The sequence below is a fragment of the Oxyura jamaicensis genome, chromosome 27, assembly GCF_011077185.1.
Source record: "Oxyura jamaicensis isolate SHBP4307 breed ruddy duck chromosome 27, BPBGC_Ojam_1.0, whole genome shotgun sequence".
Classification (NCBI taxonomy): Eukaryota; Metazoa; Chordata; class Aves; order Anseriformes; family Anatidae; genus Oxyura; species Oxyura jamaicensis.
In genome coordinates this window covers 5,729,668-5,748,328 of record NC_048919.1, presented here as the reverse complement: position 1 = coordinate 5,748,328, position 18,661 = coordinate 5,729,668, and the positions used below count along the sequence as shown (strand labels likewise).

Sequence of the window (18,661 nt, the reverse complement as noted above, 5' to 3'; positions counted from 1 at the left end):
AAATAAAAATTGTACTGAGAAAATCCTTGAAAAAGATGACTGTCTATTTTTCTTAAATAAATTGAGGAAATTGATGGGGTCTTCAATTACTTTGTGAAGCTTCTCTTGAACAAAGTACTCAAGCACATCTCTGAATATTTTTTAGCATGTAACATAGCATCTCTGTGGTTAGTGGGACTGTTTCTGTTTAACAAGACATATTTAACTGTCTGATCCTCACTGGTTCCTCACAGCATGGGAATATATCAAGAAAGCCAAAGAAGTAGGAGCTAACACGAACAAATACGGAAAGTAGAATGAGCTGTATGGTATCTGTTTGTTCATATCAGTTCCAAATACTGCTGATCTAAAAGCCTAGAGCTGGCTGAATTTCTGCTATGTCATAGGGACATCCAGTGTAGCAACATTTATTTTTTTCCCCAGACTAAAAGAAAAAGGTGAAAAAACGCTCACTCTGGACACTAAAATATTTTTTTTTAATATTGTGCATATACTTGGTATTGTGCATGTTTTGACATTATTGGTTACTATAGTATATATCAATATTCCTGACATGACTTTTTCCTAATTTTGACAAATATTCTATCATAATGAGGCCAATTTTTAACTGAACACCTGTTTCCTCAGAAAATGTCCCAACGCTTTTCAAGAAAATCCCCCCTCCAACTTTTTTCTATATGTCCTCATTTCGAATTACATTTGTCTTTTACTGCTTTATATCTTGACAGAAGCAAATCAAGTGTGGAGAATCACAAAAGCAGTCTTTATTAAAACCCCAACAGTTCACCCTAATACCAGTTACCAGACCTATTGCCTTTCTACACTTCTGCTAGAACTGGCTTTAGTGGCTCAAATCCTAAAGCCAAACCCAATCATTTGGGGTTAGAGTTATGTCACAATGCTGTCTGTGTCCTTGAACTGTCAGTGCCCTTGAACTGCCAAGTCTCCATCCCAAGTCTCCATCCCTTTTATGCTGGTACCCATCATTTTCTGTTTGCCAGCAGCTATCATCTCTACAAATCACAGAGCCTGTTTTGAAGTGCAGGTTATGGTACACTGACAGCAAGCACGTCGCCAGCAGAGGGGGTCAGACTGCAATAAATCTCATGAGGATGCTGAATTTTTAAAGTCTTTTAAGGTATGTCATTCTGTAATAATAATGCAGATGCAGGCTCCAAAGACATATACTTCAGCCTGATGCAGGTCATACCTTCCCTATCCTGGGCAGCCAGGAATCAATTTACCCATAAGCACAAATTACATTATATATTTTCTAAGTAAATCTTCATTTTGCTTGTATTTTACAGTTTTATTTATGCTATTGCTGTATGTGGCATTTGGACTCATAAGAGGCTTCAGTGCTATGTCAAGTATATAGTTTAATACAGAAGTAGCTCAAATGGCTGATAATTAGATATAGTTATACTTTGGATGAGGTCCAATTTACATTGATATAAATCACGCATAAGGACATTGAAATAAATTTTCAAAAGGGACAGTAGGGGTTTTGCACAGTTTATGCCCAAACTCTAATAGAATCTGAATGGGCATTTATTATAAATGTATCTAAAAGGAAGGAGCTATGCTTTGTGGGCCAAATGCCTGAGGATATAAATTCTACTACCTCCTTACACCTTTACAGGGCTTATCAGTTTGATCCAGCTTAGGTTTGGTTTCTGTGAGCAGTCACTGCCCCAGCGCAGCACAGTGTGTTCTGTTCTCCCAGCTAGGCAAACCCACTCAGACGTTCATCTTGCTTTGCTTGGTTCTCCCTCACTTTTTGTCAGATCTTTTAGCTATGTTTTACAAGAAGTTGTTTCTTCCCTTGGGCTTTCTCTCTCCCACTCACATAGAGTACATTTTGAATATCTGTCTCCATGTGAAATCATTTTTCACTTGATAGGTATTTTTGTGTGTAGAATACAAACCATCTTCAAGCTGCAAAGGCATGCTGTGGATCCCAACTATGGTCACAGAGGGTATAACATACTAACTGATGTCAGTTCTTCCCATAGGAAAGGCCATTGTTTGCCTGGGAAGTTATTTTCACTGCAGAAAAAAGAGACTGGCCACAAGGGAGACAGTTACCGATTCCAGAGTCTCAGACTCTTTCAGCCTTGACAGAGTATCTGAAAGGCTGCTAAGATAACTGGCTGCTGTCTCTGTTACATTCACAAAGTGATATTCACAATCTTACAGCCACTTTCTCTCTTTAGCAACCTCTTACCTCTGCCCTTTCTCCTCCTGTTTCCTCTTCATTTGTCCATGTCTTCTCCCCCTCTTCCTGCAGAACAAGTTGGCCCTTCAGCATTGTCCTTCTCCCCTGAAATCATAGTGCTCAGATTCAGGGTGCGGGAGAACACAGGAAGCATGGAGCACAGTCCATCTGGCAGTGCTGCAAGAACACAGTCTGGGAGCACTGCTGCTGCGTCTCTTCACCTTACTGAGGCTCTCACATAAAGCAGAGAAAACAGAAAGGAAATAAAAAGATTCCCAGCAAAAGGAATGTAAATAGACAAGACACAGGTGAACAAAAGAGAGAAAGAAAGCAGTGTCCAAACCAGCAATTGAGTGGTTAAACTTGTTAATCAACTTGTCTGATTTTAAGACTCAACAGAAGAGATGGGTAATTCTTTACAGCAGCATAAAGCACATCCTATGGATTTAAAGTCCTTATTTCAGGGATCGGGCCTGTACTGCTTAGTACGTGGCACTGCTTCTGTATTTGTCAAGTCGATGGAAAAGGGAAGAGAACAGAGGACGTAATCATGGTTTAAAAAAAAAAAAAAAGGTTTTAAAATTACACTGGTAGAGTGCCATGCTGGTTTAGATGGGGCAACTCAGAAAAATCTGGCAAAGGAAACGCTCACATATCCCTGTGAGGATGAAAAATGAAGATATTATACTTATGCAGAGCTCTTTTTTTGCTTATATTATTTTGTAAGGAGAAATTATTTATTTTTGTTTTGCTGTGGAGATCCAAACTGAAAGATACTTGCCTGTACAATGAGTCCCTTTTTCTCCAGTGCACTAGCACAAAGAGACAGTGCAAAGTGGGTATATAATGGCATAAAATCAGAACACTACTATTTATGGCCCTCTTTGTACTGAATTAAATCACTACGTGAAACACACTGAAGAACCGAACCTTTATAGTTTTGTTGGTGAAAGGGTTGGGTCCCAGAATTACATCAGTTGTTTTCTCTAAACAGCTATTAGCCACCTCCATTATACTAACAGAACTGGTTTCCATCCTCTGGCTCATTTATTCCAAACCAGCATTATTGAAGTGAATGGGGTCTAGGCCCTGGGTATTAGAAGAGCTGTTCATCTCCTCATAAATAACAAGTTGTCAAGGTTTTTAATGGAAACCCTTAGAGTGCTGTAAATCTGTGCAGTTCTGCCTGGATCCCCTCCCTCATTTCCATCACAATATCACTCCAGTGGGACTGCAGCTTGCAGCATGTGCCAGGCAGCCTAGATTGGTAGGACACAGGGGAAGGAGGGGGAAAAAAAAAGAAAAAAGCTGGAGATGGTATGGGGGATTCAGAACAGTTGGTACTGCGGAAGCATCTGTTGGGTGGCCAGTTTTGGAGTCACCTGGCCTATTCAGCATGGTGAGGGGGGAAGGGCTATTCATCCAGGGGGATTTGAGAAGGGGAATAACAGGACCAGAGATGCTCGTGGAATAAAGATGGTTGTGTTGCAGTTTACATTTTGCTCTGTTAGTGTGTGAAGTAGTAAATCTCAGCAAATAGAGAGTTTTGTTATTATTTCATCACAATTTAAGCAGTAGAGCTACTGCAGTGATACTGTGTAGACAGTCTTGCTGTTAGTAAAAGAGAACTCTTTTCAAGATGAAATTTTTAACCTTCCTAGCCAGACCAAACTGCCTTCAGGGAAAATTTAACACTGCATCCTGATCCAAATAGCAATGTTTCTGTGATTCACTGAACCTGGCCAGAAATTGGGTTAATACAATGTCCCTTGACCCATATTTCATCCACCCTGAAATATAGCTTAGCTGTGTGCAGAGATCATAGCACCCTCCTGCATATAACACTAAGTTTTCTAGGAGTGATCTTGAGCTCACTCATCCATTCTCTGTTGACTATATGATATTATGGGATATAATATGATTGGCTTGGATCAAGAATACTGGTGCCCATCCCACTTGCAAAGTAGATGGGACTGCATGGTGCCCTATTTAAGAGATCATGTGGACTCTCTCTCTCTCCTCTCAAGCTCCAGAACTTACTAATATTTGTACGCAAGGTCACTTTAGGCTTAAATGTAGGTTTGCACCTTGGCTTACCATGTAACAGTAATTAAAATAAATAAATAAATAATAAAAATTGGATGACAAAGCTTCCACTAGCTTCAGAGTACCCAAGGCTTACAGTCTTATATAATTACTAGTCTGGCACTGAGAGCCTAAAATTCAGTAAAGCCGTCAACAATACAGATGCTAAATCAATTACTCTAAAATATAGCTTTCATATTACTATGATTCTATGACTCTATGAACCTCCCAAGCACTGAAGAAGTAGGTCTTATATACATATATATTAAAACAAACAAACAAACAAATATTGACTCTGTGTAATAGATAGGGAAACAGCTATGTAGACATGAAGGAATTTGGCCAGTCTCACAGAAAATTTGTGGCATAATCCCCCTCTCCCTCACTAGATTTAACATTCATTTTGAGAAAGACTGCACAGCACAAGAAGTGAGCCAGGATGGAGAAAAAAAATGATGCCTGTCAAAAGGGATTGATGTACCTCAGACCCCAGGGAGTTTTTAACCCTTCCCAATGGTTTTCCCAGTCTGAAAAACCTGGTGGGGTTCATCAGCCTGTACTTCTCCTCTGCTGAGCCATGAGATTTGCCAGTGGGAGCAGCTGTTTTGAGACTGAGTTGATAACTCAAGCCCCGGGGCACTTATATCTGTATGTCTCATACCCTGCCTGCATTCCTTCCCCAGTAACAGGATGAGACTAGAATATTGCATTATAGTTTGTATTCCTGTGGGGCTTGGTCATGATTATGGCATCTAAATGCAACCAGAAACAAATAGTGACAAAGAAAAAGACAAAAAGATGATGTCTGAAGATTCTGAACATTTTTTTTTACACTAAAACTGCTTCTGTAATAGTAAGTTGCATTTTTGTATTATATTGTAGTTAATTCCATTTTTATTAACAGTTATTAACATATTTTTGAGAGCAAGTACTGCATGTTAGACAGTACTTCTGAGAGAGCCATATGGATTTTTAATCCCTAAAGTTATTACATGGTTGTAGCAGTATAGATGAATCCATATTTGTCTTAATGAATTCATTAAATTTGACAATCCTTCCTTAAAGAGTGTGATTACTAGGACAGATCTGATACAAAGTGTTGGAAAGGTTTGGATGAAGGGCTCTTCACTGAATCATCCAGAGAATATCAGCATCTTCTCTGAGGCAGCTCAGTGTTTTTTACACCTTCAAGAAGTTCCTTCTCTGTTATTATAATTTTAATTACCTGTATTGTAGTTTTTTTTTTTTGTTTGTTTGTTTTTAATGAACCAGTCAAAATGGTGACACTCAAACTTTCTTTTTAAGCTACCTACTAAAACATCCCTCTGTTCTTAAAAGAATCATTTAAATAAGAATACTCAGAGTTATAGTGCTAGCATATCTTTTGGAAAATACATTAACTTTGAAAGATATATTAAATTATATTTCTCAGTGCACTTGTCTAAGACAACACCTAAACACGAGATTCTTGCATTTTATTCTAAAACATGTTGCCCAGTAAGAGACAGAATATAGATCTGATGCATCACTGAGATCCTGAATGAAAATTTCTCTAATCCGAATAAAGGCTCTAACATTTGTGTTTATAAGCAGCAGAAGAGAAAAATACACTGCTTTAATGTAGAAGTATACCAATATATCAGTTGGATGTACCTTACTGGTATGCCACAGATTGCCTAAATAAATCTAAGGAGCTCACTGGATCTTTAACTCTGTAGAAGATGTTGGAGAACTCTTAACATTATGACATATACCAGGATTGTAAAATTTAAAATGAATTCTAGTAAATCTGCTGCTGGCTGCCATGGAAATGGAGAAGGTTAGTTTAAAGGAATCAGTATCTGAAAATTATAATAATAATAAAGAAGGAATCCAAGTTTTTTTGTGTGTGTCTAACAATTAGCTTAGAACAACCTGCTCCATTTTTAGCACTGTCTGTTTCCATGGCTACAGAATATAATAACTGCAAATTCTGGATGTAAACGGTGCTACCCATTGTGTCAGCAGGACCAACAGGCTTCAGCACTTTCCCAAAGCTGGCAATTTTGTTTCAATATTGGTTATTTCTGATGACTTTTGTGCCTGTTTAAATATTTAAGACAATGTGCGCTGCCATTTCTGTAGAGCTAGGGTAGCGCTGACAGAGCTAGCGCAGATCAGCCGGCAAACTTCTGGCTGTTTAACACTCCGTCCTGAAATCCCGTCCAGGCAGAGATGCGCAGCTGCTCTCTGGAAACACCGCTGCCTCACGGACAGGAGAGCCCTGCCTTCGCGGCAGGGCAGCACGCCCGCTGCTACTCGGACGTCAATGTTTTAGTTCTGCCAAGGGCCCTGATACCCTCGCGTTACACGAAGTTGGCCCGAGCCTCGCAAGACAAGCGCTTCCCCTCACTTCTCTCCTCCTGCCTCCCCCCAGCGGCCACAAAGCAGACCAGAGATACAGCCCTCTCCACGCGGCCTGCCCGCTGCAGGGGCTGGAGCGGGAGCGCCTCTAGACCCCTGCCCGCGCCCGGCCGTGAAGCGCCGCAACCAACCGCTCAGCAACCCCCCGCCCTCCCAAACGCCCTTTCGCAGCCCTAGCGCCTCATGAATATGCAAATAAGCCCCGTCGTCGCGGCTGTGATTGGCTGTGGCCGTTCAAATGAAGGGGGGCAGTTAGCGAGCCGTTCGTTCGGTGGTGGGAGTTGGGGGCGCCGGAATGCGCATGGGCAGCCCTAGCGCACGCCAGTGACGCCGGCGCGTCGCCTCGTTGCCCTTCCCCATTGCTACGTGTATCCAATCACAGACATTCCTGGTCGCTCGGCCCAATGGAGCGGCAATATGTTAATAAAGTGGCGGGGCGAAGGGGGTATGCTCGTCGATTTGCCCAATCAGGAGGCGTTAGGGTGGGCCGCGGCCCCGGCCGTCCGCCGAGGCGGGCAGGGTGGGGGCTGTAGCAGGCTCCCGCACGGCGCGGCTCTGCTGCCGCCGGGGCTCGCCGGGTGCCAGCACCTCTGGGTGCCTCCGAGCCCGCTGGCGGTGGATTCGGCGAGCGGCGGCCCTCGTGCGGGCGCTCCTGGCAGTACGCTGCCGGTCGGGGCGTCCCGCTGGTGCCGGACCGGTCCCCGCGCACCGCAGCTACACGGCTGGGCGCGGGGGGCGGGGGCAGGGCCCCACGGACGAGCCCGTTGAACTCTCGGGGCTGCCCGGCTGGGCGCTGGTCCCGAGGGGGCGGCGTTGGGAGGCACGCGTGCCGCCTCGAGCTGAGGCCGCGGTAGTTGCGGTGCGGTCGATTCCTGAAGGAGAAGCGAATCGACGTTTGCGCCGGGGTCACGACATGGTTTTAAAATGCCATGGGGAATGTCCCTTGTCAAGAGCTTCAGTGTCTGGCTTTGCAGAGTTTCGCAAAGTGTCTCAAAATTCCCACCCTGATGCAGTTTGCTGCAGCCATACACAACCAGTCGTTAGCCAGATATTTCTTTATTGTCCCCAGAGTGTCCTCTGTTGTTCTAACACTTGCTCTTTGCAAGTGTTCACTGTCCCTAATGTTTAATCTTTTTAAAGGACTAGCTTGTGAGCATTATACATATTCCTCTCATAATGACTGAAGCTAGGCAAGAAATCAAAACTTAATACATCTGTGAGTTCATGCCAGCACTTTCTGGACTCATGCCTTGAGTGCAGAACGTGAAGAAGCACTACAAATGGCTCTGTTCCCTATTCAAATAAAGCATTATTCAGGCTCATATTCCAGGAATCTTTGTTTTTCACCACTCACCAGGAATATCAATGGAACTGTTTGTTCTAGCAGTCATTGCTGGCTACTGTGAAGCTTCTGAAACAGCAAGAAATTGTTTGTCTTGGTAGTCATTTATGACTAATTGCTCAGATTGACATCTAAAACAGGCAGTTAGTAAATAATACATCCACAGCAAACAGAAGCAATCCACCTTGCTTTATTGCCGAGGTCTAACTGAAAGGTGATGATACATCTCCCTCAGAGGACATGAAATTGCAAATATTCATTCTCTTGAAACTGCTTCTGCTTTGTGACATAGTCCATGGAGCTGCTAGATGGTATGGCTTTTGGGGAGCAAGAGCTAATGAGTGGACAGCATACTAGACAGGCTATACCATCTCAACAGATTGGTTAATGGAAATGAAAAATAATCAAGTCTTTATGAATGTGAGCTGGATAGTGTGTTTTTTATATGTATGATAGTCCCTTTTTGAATGTAAAAAAAAAAACACGAGCAAGATACGGGTGGGTTTTGTGGTTTTGTTATTTTTTTGATCTTTTATTTTTGTTTTGTTGGTTGGTTTGATTTGTTTTTTCCTTGTTTCTTTACTCAGAAAATTAGCTGCTTTCTTGGAAGCAGTGAAATCTGTAGGAAAGGGCTAGGTACAAGAGCAGGGTGGTAAAGCTGGTGTCTTTCTGCAGAGTAAAGTAAAGCCTGACTTTTTTGGCACAATTATTTTTTCCTGTCTCATTTAATTTCTTATTTGCCTATTACTAAGTGCTAACTTAATAAACTTCTTATAACTCCTATGAAGAAACTTCGCAGGAGTCCTATGAAAAAAGGGTGAGAGAGCTGGGGATGTTCATCCTGTAGAAGAGAAGCCTCCGCAGTGACCCCATTGCAGCTTTTTCAATACTTAAAAGGAGCTTATAAAAAGATGGAGAGCAGCTTTTTGATAAGACAGGCAATGATAGGACAAGGGGGAATGGTTTTAAACTAAAAGGGGGGTGATTTAGATTAGATGTTAGGAGGGATTTCATCACTCAGAGAGTGGTGAGGCAAAGGAACAGGTTGCCCATAGAAGTTGTGGATGCCCCATCCCTAGAATTGTTCGAGACTAAGCTGGATGGGGCCCTGGGCAACCTGATCTAGTGGGTGGCATCCCTGTCCATGGCAGGAGGATTGGAACTAGGTGGTCTTTAAGGTCCCTTCCAACTCAAGCTATTCTATGATTCTATGAACTTCCAGCATAACAGCAGAAACCTTTCCTGAACTAGACAAAGATTAATATTCTGTGCTAGAGGAGGGCACATAGTTCTGTTTATGTTAAACTAGTGCTGGAAATAAATACGGAAAAATAACCAATTATCACTTAAAACTTTCCTAAGTGTGGAGAGTGGAGGGAAAGTTGTCCTGATTCTTCACCATTATAAGTGCCTTACAATCCTATTTTGCTGTTACAGTAAGTTGCAAAAGATTGAAAAACTAGGTCTAGAAAGTCTACCTTAGAAAGCAGCTTTAATGCAATTATTTCATAACTTTTAAAGAGTCTCTCTATTCTGTTTCCCTACTCATAGTTATAACAATTTGCAGCCCAATAGCATAGCAAGGAAACACAGACTTATATCTGCAAACTGGACTTTGACTGTCAGTGGAGAAGCATCTTCATCACCAAAACCGAGAAGGACAAAACCTGGGCAGGAAAGAATCTGCCAGGTCTACATCTCAAGGGTAACCACTCCATTCAATGTTTCAAGATTGCTGTTCTGTCACTGAGCTACTGTTTTAATATCCAGTTTAGCCTTGCTTTGATGTGGTCAGTCAGCCATCAATAGCATTCACTGGTCATTTTCTTCAGATTCATCACTGTCAAAAGAATTCATCACTGTCAAAAGAAAAATGTCTACTTTACATGTTACTGTGTAAACTCTTGTTCAGAAATGGCTTCTAGTATTCTGAAATGGAATCACCTTGAGAAGAATTCAGGCTATTCAAGATAGACAAATTGGACAGGGAAAATTTTATCCCTCATGAGTGAATGAGCACTTAAGCAATACTCATTTTTCATGAGTCTGGTTAAGCCCTATTGTGCGGTTCCTAGCATTCTCTCACCAAAGTGTTCTTAATTGATACTTTAAGTCATGTTCCTAATGAAGTCTAATATACAAACCTCAGGAAGCCTCTAGTTGTTTGGACTTCTAATAATTTTAGAGGAAGAATCTTATTTTACTCTGGTTTATTGTTCACATTTAGACACACTTTATTGTAAGGGCTAAATTTGCTTGACTTTGCTTTGAATTTATTGGTTTTTTTTTAGGGAATGTATCAAGGAAAGACTGAAACTCAATGGAAATCTGAAAAAAAAGCATTAGAAGGGAGGGCAAATTGAGCCTCTGGCTTGTTGAAAAAGAAAGTAGGAAAACATATCCTTTTGAGCAGGAGATAGACTAGACTGACCCATAAGCTCCTTTTATGTTGTTGGTGTTTCATTCCTTCAAACATTCATGCTTGAAGTGAATTTCAAACACATAGTGAGTTGCATGAAGAATAGCTAAGGCTTTAAATCAAGTGAGAACACTTGCTGTGGTGCAGACCCAAGCTCTGTTCTGGTCAGTGTTAGGGACATAAGCCCCATAATAGACATTTACAATATCTTTCATAGCTCTGTATTAGCTGAGCTAGACCACACTGGAAGCATATCTGTAATAGGAAAGAGTTCAGTAGAGACATTTAACTGGGCTTATAACCTCTGTTCCAGCAGTTAATGAGTTACCAGTGTTGTTCATGTGTTTCAAGCAAGTTTAGAAGCAAATTGGTTTCATGTTCTCCTTCCCAGACTTTTATGATTGGTAGATATAAGTTTGATCTGAAGATTTACGTGCTGGTGACATCCTGTGAAACTGAGGATGTTTGCCTATAATGAGGATCTTACACATTTTGCTGTTTCAGCATTCTCTGACCCTTTGCATAATGGCTTTGTAAGTAAACAAGCCTATTAGCAGAAGTTAATGACAGTCCAATACATTGCAACCAGAAATACAGAGAAACCATAATGGTTTGACTCCAAAATATCATTCTCTTGAGAATATCTAAGCACTTTATAAATGCTAGTAACTTGTCTTTGTAGCATCTGAGTACCATAAATAAAATTATGCATGAAATATTTGATCAGATTCTCTAGTAGAATACAGCATGTGTTAAGTTATCCAAATCCATGCTGAATACAAGTTTTAGGCCTATAAATACATATCTAATTGACTTTTTGAATAATTTTGGTACTTTTAAAATGAAATATTATTGTTGGGGAAAAAAGGTAGTAATAAGAAATTAAACTCTGGAAGGAAAAAAATGTCTACATGATATTTTCTTTTTATTCTTTATAAAAAGAAGTCATGGTTTAGTTGATGGCTGGAAAAGGTTCTGGTATGTAGTTCTGGATCATTCTAACAAAGAATTAGCTCTACTAATAAGTAATTTTAGAACGGGACCTGACTGAGGAAGAGGGTTCTCTTCAATTGAAACTGCTGATTTCTTAGAAGTGATGGAATTGCAATGCTGATGAGATTGCAGTGTAGTGAAATTGAAGCTGTTGAGCCTCATTTATTGTGTTCTTTAGAGTAATGGGTTCAGTATAGAGCTGATCATACTCGGTACCATTAAATCTTCTGTGCTTAATTAAGATGCTTTGTATATTACCTAGGGTGACCAGGATCATGTAGAGAAGAAGGGAGGAGGCTAACACCTTTTCAACCCTATATCTTGTTCATTAATTTACAGATAATGTTTGCTTGCATCTGACAAATTATACCATTAACAAGAACAGTGTTAAATCTGCTAAAGAAGAAGACGCTGGTGGTAAGAAGTAAAAAGGAGAAAACATTTCTAAGGTACTCTCAAAGAGGGTAGTATTTACTTTTTCTGGTACATCTTCATATCCTTGATTTAGGTCTTCAAAGTATTTCTTTGTGTTTCCCCAATGCAGCATATTTTTTGCTGTTGAATTAATCAAGTGAAGAAAGTCATATGAGTTACAGAATTGGACACCAAAAGCAGGGAGGAAAACTTTGCAAAGGGGAGTTAGGACTGAAGCTTGACAGCAACACTGGATTTGTTTCAGTTTTTTCTCTTGAGACTAAATGTTTACCTAGCTATACGGATTTGTCTAATGAGATATTGCTACTCCTTCCAAACTTTGCTTGTAATCCTAGATCATTGTGCTGCAACAGCTCTACATCTTCACGTCTTCAGTGTATTTATTATCATTGTCCACTGTGATAGGCAGTTTCACATTAGTTTACCTAGACATAATATTTTTCCTGTTGCACACATTTCTCTTGAAGTGTTCTGTTTCCTTCTTTCTAAATACTGAGATCCCTTGCATCTGTCTAGTTCTGCTTAACATCTCATCCTTTGCTAATAAAATTTAAATGTTATCTCTTCATAGCAGCAAAACTCTTAACAGTACTAGCTTCTCAGCTGCAGTGCTGTGAGGCTTAACAATTGTAAGACAAGCCAGGAGTATAGGTTTCTTCTTTCCATTTGCCTTAGAATTATAGTCGTAGAATATCCCAAGTTGGAAGGGACCCACAAAGATCACTGAGTCCAACTCAGTGCTTCCCAAAAGTCTTTTCTGCACTAGGAAATGAGATTGCTATAACTCAGTAATAGTTTGTGCAATGCAAGTTTCAAGGCATTAATGCAGTTTTAGTGGTATAAAGAAGCTGTATACAGATTGATCTATTGCAATATTAGGGTAGAAATACATCAGTTCAGTTGTATTTGTGTTAGCAAAATTTCCAGTGTTTCACCATTTCTATGAAACTGTCCACTTTTAATAACTCTATGCAGAAATGTGGCTGTGATACCTACCAGATGTGGCTGGATATTAGCAGATACTATTGTTAAAACATTGAGATCAGAACATTCTATTATGAAACACAACTATCACATCTGCCTCCCTAATTACATTGGGGTAGTGGTCTATTTGAAATACAGGGGTTTGATGTTACCTTGATTCAAAAATTCAAGCCCTAATTGCTTGAGGTAAGAACCCTGATAAAAGTGTCTACTTGCTCCTGAAATACGTTCATGTATTAACTGGTCTCTTTTTCAGCCTGTTGGTTGCTGTCATCAGTCTCTCTTTTAACACCAGTTTCGAATTGTTACGGTTATCCTCTGCAGGATCTCCTGCAGTTCCCAGAGAAGAATGGCTCATGGGTGACCGGCAGGGGGGGATAGACTACACTGAATCCGTGTAAAATCAGCCTGAATTGTGCTCCAGGACACATGCATAGAACATTTCTTGCCTGCAGGAGTCCTCACCGTTGTGGACAGCTTCACTAAAGTTCTTTGCATACAGAAGTATTTCAGAGTTAGCCATTACCCAATGTGGAATTTACCTGCTAATGGAGGGTGTAGCCTGTGGTTCTCAGAGGACAATAAGTTAATACCAGTTCCTCCTCTTCTACACCTAGCAAACACTAGATTGGCATCAACTCTACATTCAATCTTAGGCCATAATTTCAAAATGAGTGTGCGACTTAATAGTTCCTTCTTTACCATATATAAAACAAATGAACAAATAAAAACGGATGGTTTCACTGCTTTTTGTTGTTGATGATTTGAGGAAGATCAAAAACATGCTGGATAAGAAGGCATCTTTTTCAGCTCAAGTGACTTGTTCAAAAGTCCTTGGTGAAACCAACAGAAAAACTACAGTTTTCCTGTTACCCCAGACCTGTAGGCACAGGGACAGACAAGCATAGTACATCCCCCAACATGGCTCCACGCAACTCTGTCACCCATAAAATATCTAACTTTCTAATACAACATACCTACTGTGTTCTAGGTAAACTTCCAAATACATATGATTTTAATTTTTATGCCGTTTGAGACAGGCACATGAGGAAGTCAGATTAGCAAGTGAAAAAGGCTCAGAGGGCTATATTCACAGTGGTTTGTTTTGTTGTGTTTTGTTTTGTTTTTCCTGGTCCTCTAAAACGTTAATCTCCTTAGGAAATTGCTAAATGTCTTGTGATAGCAGCATGCTAGTTATTTGATGAAAAAAAAAAATGGTATTGTGTGCACTAAGTTACAAACAGTGGAAGCCACAAATAAGTCTGAAGACAAAGAGGAGAAGGAGAAACTATGTGGTAATATCTATCTGGCCAAGAACTATCACCTTCCAGAAGTCTTCTGCAAATAATAGGCACTAGCCATCCAGGAGTGAAATGCATTCAGTGAAGACTGGTACATTTCAGTGGTCCTGATGTCTTGTTAGGTTTGACTTCAGACTGTAGGAGCAATGTGAGTCAGCAGGTGATTTTTCTTCCTCTGGTTCAGCATTGTATCCTTAGTACGTTATTTACAGATACTAAGGCAAACTGTCAAAAGGGCAAGCAATTCCTAATTTTAATGTAAAAATTGTGAGGAATGAAGGATTGAACACTGCTAAGGGGGATCCACTTTGATTTGTGCATGAGATGATTAATCAGCAATATTCAGCATATGATAACTGTCTCAGAAATAATGCATTGACTTGGTAGAAGCTATAGGTAAAAGGGAAAAACTTGACAAGGAAGGTGCTAACTTCTGATGTGTTTTTTTTTTTGACCATCATGTCATTGGAGACAGTACGGGATAAATATACTGTAGCATCTGATTTTAAGCAAACTAGGGAAGTTAAAACAGGATGGATGAAATGTATTGCATCCAGCAATCTTCCATGCTCTTCCCTGAGAGTTTGCTGTCCTTAAATCATTGGCAACTGAATAGCTCATCAAGCAAATTATGTCTGTCTAAAATTCACCTTTATGTATTACAGTAAGTTGAAATCAGGAATGGATTGTTTTCATATGTAAGTTATTAGTAGTGCAAAGCACAGGTTTAATAAAATCCATGGGAGAAGTGTCACAAGCCAGCAGGGATGAGTTTTTTTTTTTATTATTATTTTCATCAAATGATTTTAGTCCACTTCCAAAGCAGTATCTGTTCTGCAGTCTTACAGTGGTAAAATGGAGTAGTCATTCTCAAACTGTAATGTCTTTATGAGCAATAGTACATAGGCAATTTAAGATGATAAGCAAGTAACACTAAAATGATAAAGAAGTACTTCTCTGCATGGAGGTTTATAGCATGGAGGAGCAACCTAATTTAGGAACCCCACTGTGTGGTGATAGCTGAGCTATATTTAATTTATTTCACTGACAAATGATCACGCATGTGCATGGCTGGTCCTGGCTTTACTGTTTCCAGAATCTGAGTTAGGTTGTTTAACTCTTTAGTCTATGGTGTAGATATAAAAAAAAAAATCTATTTACAAGGCAAGATATGTATAAAAAGAATATGTACATCTATTATTCTTCATAAGACTGTAAAGAATATAAAACCACATACAGTAATGTGGTATATTAGGGTTTCACTTCTCAGGCTCACAAAGAGTAAAGGATGGAGGCCAAAATGAAGAACAACTGTGATCCTGTAAGTATGGGGGTTTGGAAGGGCTTGTTTATATTGTTCCATTGGGAGTTGTTCATTTTGCACTTAACTCTGTTAAGAGAGCACTCAACTACTTACAAGTATGCCCTTCCTTGGCCTAGTTTTCATCTGATTAGAGGCAAAAATACCTCATATATCTCACAAATTGATTCATTTGATAGGGTGATTTCTTTTTCAAGCCCAATTTCAGTAAATATACATTCATTTACTATGTATTAACAAAAATGTTGATTATTCATATTAATACTCACTACAGATCATCTAGTTATCCAGAAAACTGTGGTAAGGTGAGTGGATGAGTAACGGAATGGCTGCCGCTGGGGCTCAAATATAGGAAATGTAAGTAATGCTTATTAGATAATACACAAGTCTGTTGGAGTTATGCATAGATCTGTCATTCTGTCTCACTAGTCAGTTTCAAATATTTGTGATCGGTCAAGAACAAGCAAATCACTTTTATCATTAATTATTTTATTTTATGCACACTTTTCAGCAGATGAGGAAGCACTGTCCTTGTCCAAAGTACTTACAACATCTGCCCTAATAGAAGAAAGACTTAAGGCTATGGCTTCATGTTTCTTCTACTAGCAAGTGAACAAATATAACCTAGTGTCTCATTCTACCTGATCCTAATCCTTGTGTCCAGAGCTTACTGCTCTGTTAATTGTATTAGTTTGGTGTTCAGTACTCATGCTACAAAATTCATCTATGGAATGATGTTATAAAAATGCTGAAAAAATAACAGGGGCTTTTTACTTTTTTGGTTGTGATTTTTAACAATAGCATTTTGCAGATCTCCTTTAGATGTAGCTACAGACACTGTTAAGTTGTTCACTGTTCAATTCAAGTCATTGAGGGAATGTGGGGAGCGAGCAGCTGACTGAGGAAGGAATGAGCTCTGCCCTGTGGAATTCTAACTTGAAACAAAATTAAAAGGTAATCAGTGTCTCATCCTCACTTTTTAATTTTTTTATTAGTAGCTAGCTTTGTAACAGACTGAGTGGATGTTCTCCATTTTATCAAGAATGAATTTAGCCTATGCAAGCTATTTGGCTTTGTGAGACAGATGAGTCTGTGTTTCAAGGAGGACCATTCTAATGCAAGATGTCTATAAAATATTAATCTTTTAATATATTTTAGTAGAAGTTTTATTAGAAATTAGGCTACCCATCCCAAGACTGATCTACTTCCAATATAAAAATACAGTACAGTGTATTGGGAACTAACACATACTTTGAATGTTCATTGTGAGAAAAGAGGTAAGTGATTGTGATCAGTTCATTGTGATCAGATCATTGTGAGAAAAGAGGTAAGTGATTTTATAAGCCTGGAAAGTGATCATGAGTTGCCTCCCTGCATTTTTTGTAGTAGCTAGATTCTTGGTGCGATGATCCACTGTTTTGTGTCCATGTGGGAGGGATTTTTCAGTTGAAAGGAGATCTGCCTACAGAAAAGGTGGAAGGATAAATTTTGTTTTGTTTGTTTGTTTGTTTTTTCCAGAAACCTTCTAAAGACTGGAAGAACGTTTAAGTGTGAAGCAGAAGGGAGAAGCACTAGTTCAACATAATAAGTAAAGGCATTCTGAACAACAGCTATGTAAAACATGCTTGAGGGGCAGAGATCAAGGCAATTAGTATTTCTTCCTTGTATCCTTCAGTTCTGGAACCAAATGTCCATGCAGAAATAAAGTAAGCCATATTAGAAACACTGTCTATACAAAGTATCACCAATAGGTTGGGAGAATATGGCTATGACAGTATTGTGGGTAGGGAAACTGAGGCACTGAGTTTGATGCAAGTTGGCAGAGGTGCTCATCTGTGTTGTTGGACCTCTCTCTAACTTTCTCTGTGATCCACTGAGCGAGGAACAGAGCCAAGTCTCTTACTCTCTCCAGTATGGAGGAGATAATAACCTGTTTTTGGTTCCTCCTTCAGCTATTAACAGCACAGGCATGGATCAGATAGCAAAGACACCCCTTAGTGGTTTAAGCTCTTACTGACTCTTAGGCAATGAGAGATCCCATAACATTGATTTCTACAGCCTTTTTCTGACCAATTCAGAGTTGATAATGAACCTCCATGGTGTTGTAGGATACATTCAGTCCCTCAGCCAGTTCTTGCCTTTTAATTCAGGAAAAAAGAGCTCCACACAGTTATCTTTCTAAGTCATCTATTTCAAATATAAGAGGTTCTGTGTCTGCAAAAGGCTGTTTACAAGCTCTATGGTTGTTCATTGTCTTGTGCCACCATGAAAAAAGAAAAGGGATACAGAACTAATTCCTTCCTTTTTGCTTCAACATTGGTGTCAGTTAGGTATTAAAATGGCCAGATTTGTAAATGTAGTCAAGAAACAGCAAATCAAAGCAGTTACTATCAGAAGAACTGGATTTTTGAAAGACCTTCAGTGTGCCATATAGGATGTGGACCAGTGAGTTAGGACAGGATGGCATATCCTTGAGAGCAGGTGCATTGGAAATGTACTTGTTATTCAAGTGTTTAAATGGGAAATGGCCATTTCTCATTTCTACATAACTGCTAAATGCTTAAAAATATGTCCAAGCTGTTACGAAAGTTTAGTCCTTTGAAAGCCCCTTAGAAATAGTCCTCCAGGTTGTGAATATTTCTGAAAAGTCAGATTGCTTCAATTAAATGCCTAAATGAGAATTACAATCCTTTAAACATCTGATCAAAAGAGACTATAGCAACTGCACCTTTTCACTCTGTGGAAAACCAGCCAAGCTCATATTACAAAAATAAGCCTCTGTCCACTTGATCTGGCTGCAAAGCACATTTTCAATAAGTTTATGCTCTAACAAGCTGTATCAGTTTCATCTCAGTAGATCTGATGGTTATTGAACAGTGTTCAATGTTCTGGAGGGTGCCAGGCACATAATTGTTTTTACAACACTGTAAAATGAATCAGACTGAAATTAGTGTCACTCAGCAGAATCACTTTCCTTCCCTTTAAATTACTTAATCTGAGGGTTAATCAAAAAGAAAATGAAGTTTTGACACTGCCCTTCAGCTAAGGGCAAGTACAGGTTCAGTTTCCCTCACTCCATTTGGCTGTGAAATAGTATTTTACAATATCTGCACTTGTACATGAGCAACTTTGCTGCTACTTGTTCACAGAGGGGAAGGGG

The 18,661-nt window shown here is 39.7% G+C and overlaps 1 long non-coding RNA gene across 1 annotated transcript; it reads right to left on the bottom strand.

The window, feature by feature from the left end:
• Positions 1 to 1,146: 1,146 nt before the first annotated feature.
• Positions 1,147 to 6,297, bottom strand: LOC118178869. Its single transcript, XR_004756311.1, has 2 exons — positions 6,218 to 6,297; positions 1,147 to 2,451 (listed from the first exon to the last, which is right to left on the bottom strand). It is a non-coding gene; the product is annotated as an uncharacterized LOC118178869 (long non-coding RNA).
• Between the last annotated feature and the right edge of the window lie 12,364 nt (positions 6,298 to 18,661).